This window comes from Diplotaxodon limnothrissa, linkage group LG15, assembly GCF_057381915.1.
Source record: "Diplotaxodon limnothrissa isolate DT_005_m linkage group LG15, D_limnothrissa_male_GT1.1, whole genome shotgun sequence".
NCBI lineage: Eukaryota > Metazoa > Chordata > Actinopteri > Cichliformes > Cichlidae > Diplotaxodon > Diplotaxodon limnothrissa.
Genome location: NC_140610.1, coordinates 1,208,802 through 1,213,005, shown reverse-complemented (window position 1 = coordinate 1,213,005; position 4,204 = coordinate 1,208,802). Strand labels below are relative to the sequence as shown.

The following is a 4,204-nucleotide window of genomic DNA, read 5'->3' as shown; positions in this document are numbered from 1 at the left end:
TGATAAATGTAAGTAAGAGTGACAACACAACACAAATTGACGCACACATTTGAAACCATTCCCACTCTAATCCACAGCACGCTTTATCTGCTTTACGTGGCATCGTCTGACCGCTTTATGTCGCGTTACATAACCGCGGACACCCAGCCGGGAGCCAGTGCCACACATCTGCCAGGAGATGGCAGCCTCCACCACGCGCTTAAATAAATATATAAAGTTGTCATGAAGCGATGCATGTTTTGCAGTGAGGGGAAGGTGAAAATCCCCGGATAAGACAGTAAACAAGAAGCATGAGAGAGTGTGAGAAGAGAGAGTGAGGAGGAAAACACCGCGACGCTGCTTCATGTGGAGACAAACACAGAGAGGCTCCATCCAGCAGTGAGTACACCTCTCCATCCTGTGCTGCGGTGTCAGTGTGGCATGAACGTCAGCAGGCTCAGTGTAGTCATTTTAAACCAGATTAAAGACGGGCAGGGCAGCAAGTGTGAACAAACGCTTTCTGCGGCGATGTGAAACTACGGGGAGAAGCGCAATAAACTCGGTAGCTGACTTTACACGCGGACACGGCGACGCTAGCGTGTTTTGCTTTAACCTTAGTCTTCCCACGTTAAAGCTCTGGTGATGTGCGATAAAAAAAAAGCACGAAAATACGTTTAATGAGCGATGTGCACGTAAACGTCAGAGGCACGTGCACAGGGAGGCATTCGCCGCCACCCACTTGCCGCGCGACACGGGAAGTCAAACATCTGACAGAGTCCAAGCTGAACGCGCGCGTGTCCAGCGACAACTGCGTAACTTTGTCAGGATTACGTAAACGGCCACCTTTCCCTTTGTTAGTGTGCTGCTGCTCACCTGAGCCTGAGCTGTTCTTAATTATGTCAGAGAAGTCTAAACGTAGGAGCATAGGTGCGTTTGTTTTTACGCAATTTATTATGGCACCGACTATTGTGACCTATGACAGCATTGGAGGGCACACCCTCGGATAAACTAGCACTTGTCAACAGTGGGAAGGAAGAGCTCCATTTTTACAGGTAGAGGTCTCTGACAGAACCAGGCTCATCAAGGGACAGCCATGTAAATGCTGGAGGAGATATGTTCAGTGCATCATGGGAAGTCCCAACGCAGAGTCTGTGGTTCAGGATCGACAGGTTCACACTTAAAAACAAGCTTTACCCAGAAATGGAACTTAGCTACAGAGAAAACATAAAGATGTATTGTTTGAATTCAATTCAGTTTTATTTATACAGCGCCAAATCACAACACCAGTCGCCTCAAGGCGCTTTATATTGTACAGTAGACCCTACAATAATAGATACAGAGAAAAGCCCAACAATCACATGACCCCCTATGAGCAGCACTTTGGCGACAGTGGGAAGGAAAAACTCCCTTTTAACAGGAAGAAACCTCCAGCAGACCCAGGCTCAGGGAGGGGCGGGGCCATCTGCTGTGATTGGTTGGTGTGAGAGAAGGAAGACAGGATAAAGACATGCTGTGGAAGAGAGACAGAGGTTAATAACAGATATGATTCAATGCAGAGAGGTCTGTTAACACATAGTGAGTGAGAAAGGTGACTGGAAAGGAAAAACTCACAGATGGACAGATAGAGCTGGGTGTCATCAGCATAGCAGTGTAAATGTATGCTATGTCTTCTAATGATGCTGCCTAAAGCTGGGCAGACACTGTGCGATTTTTTTCAGTCGTGCGATTCAGCTCCTGCTCAAACTGCACGATTGACTCGCAGGGGTTAGAAGTTCATAGGTCACGATGCAGGGTCTCACACTATACGGCCCGATGCTCTGATGCGACCTGAGTCACTGTGCGTCCATAAAATGAAGGTTATAACAGAAATTCTGTCGCTCGCTCTCCCTCTCTGTCTTTCACTCACACAGACACACCACCACCATCAACTTTGCTAAATTGCTAATGAAAAACATTGGTCAGGCAGCTGTGATTGAGCAGCAGTGTCGATCCAACTATTTTCACGGTTGTTGTGGTCGTGATCATTTTGTGAGGCCACATCGAAAAGGCTCGGATGAGCTTTCCAAAGTTCTACAAGTTGTGCCTCCATCGCTTGTGTCCAGATCACACGCTGCACTGTCGTGCTGCGCCGTCTTTTTCGCTGACATTTGTGTTTGCGTATGCGCAGTGTGACAAACTGCGGTGACACCCTCACGACGGTCGCGAGGATTTGAAATCCTCACGACCAAGCGATTGATGATCGGGAGCTGGTCGTGAGGTGTCAATCGCTTCTTGTTACCCCACGTATACTACACAATGCACGATGAAGGCCAAAATCGGGCCGATCGCCAAAACGGTTGCACGACTCAAAAATCAGCTCAAAATGGGCCAAAAATCGCACAGTGTGAGCCCAGCATAAGGGAAGCATGTATAATGTAAACAGAATTGGTCCTAGCACTGAACCCTGTGGAACTCCATAATTAACCTCAGTGTGTGAAGAGGACTCTCCATTTACATGCACAAACTGGAGTCTATTAGATAGATATGATACAAACCACTGCAGTGCAGTACCTGTAATACCTACAGCATGTTCTAATCGCTCTAATAGGATATTATGGTCGACAGTATCGAACGCTGCACTGAGGTCTAGCAGGACAAGCACAGAGATGAGTCCACTGTCAGAGGCCATAAGAAGATCATTTGTAACCTTCACTAAAGCTGTTTCTGTGCTGTGATGAGCTCTGAAACCTGACTGAAACGCTTCAAATAAGCCTCTGCAGATGATCTGTTAGCTGTTTGACAACTACTCTTTCAAGGATGTTTGATATAAAGGAAGGTTGGAGATTGGCCTATAATTAGCTAAGACTGCTGGGTCTAGAGATGCTTTTTGAGTAAAGGTTTAACTACAGCCAGCTTGAAGGCCTGTGGTACATAGCCGATCATTAGAGATAGGTTGATCATATTTAAGATCGAAGCATTAATTAATGGCAGGACTTCTTTGAGCAGTTTTGTAGGAATGGGGTCTAAAAGACACGTTGATGGTTTGGAGGAAGTAATTATTGAAGTTAACTCAGAAAGATCAACTGAAAGATCAGTTTGGTGTTAAGCTTTATAGGGACCTTTTATAAATTCTTAGGTTTGAAATGAGTTCCTTCCAAAATTAGCCGAAGATCTCCACAGAAGTGGGAGAAACAACTATATCCGAAACATCACTGTGTTATGCTGAAGAGATCATCTAGAGCCGGACTGCACTTTGATCTAATACCAGTGTGAAGTGTTTTATCATGAACTTTAACTTTTAGAGAGAGCCTGGCATGCAGTTTTGAGGCTTTGGGGTTAACCTGAATGGTCCAGATTAGCAAAGAAACTCAGTATTTCAGCAAGGCCTGTGAAAACTTTTACTTTCACACGACTGTACCTCTTCTCTGCCCTGAAGTCTTTTCAGATTCAAACCACATTTTGATAAGTTTGTTGACTGATTTTTGGACATAGGTGTTACAATATGTGGTCTGGATCTGCTGATCCTTGTTGAATTTCCACAGCCAGCGATTAGCCAGGTTCCTATTTGGTGACCACCGTTATTTTTCTGGCATTAGAAAAGTCTTTTTGTTTTTCTTCTGGCAAATATGACTGGTTCTAGTTTGGGCTCTAGCACTGCTTTGTAGGGAAAACAGATATAAGTGACATTACACAGCAGGTGAAGTCCTGGATTGTCTCTTGAGTGCATTTGGGTTGTTTCCTGTTATTTCTAGTCTTGCTAATCTATGCTAAGCTAACTGTGGCACGCCTCAGAACTCCAAGAAAATGATTCAAATGTAAAATGTCAGAACATCCATTCTCTGCAGTTTATTTCCAAGCACCAGTTAAATTAAAAAAATAAAAGCATGAATCCATTAACAAGAGAATTCCCACCTCAACTTTACAATACAGCATTTGGTTTCTCCTAATAGGAATTACAGTGACAGGACAGGTGAGTGACTGTGGAAAAGGTCACAGGTAAATCATGGTGAACATGGTGTAAGAAGCCCTCGGGTCAGGTGTTGCTACCCTTGCTAATACTTAAGGCCTGTAAATGCTTGCACCTCACATTTCCCACTCTTATGCAAAGACAATCTGATGAGGAAAAACAAAAGGATTTCAAAGAGATCCAGATTTTCTGTCAAGCACTTGCATCAATTATCAGCAAATCAACTCTTGGCTCTGTATGATGTTACTGAAAGCAGATACCCGATATGGCCATCTCAGG

General features: G+C 44.6%; 1 protein-coding gene across 1 annotated transcript in view; it reads left to right on the top strand.

Moving 5' to 3' along the window:
- Positions 1 to 294: 294 nt before the first annotated feature.
- The window catches only part of cnstb (consortin, connexin sorting protein b), a 19,778-nt gene continuing 15,868 nt past the window's right edge, over positions 295 to 4,204 (top strand). Inside the window, exon 1 of the mRNA XM_085372517.1 lies at positions 295 to 378. The gene's annotated coding sequence lies outside the window, so the exon portion shown is untranslated. The remainder of the gene's footprint in view (positions 379 to 4,204) is intronic.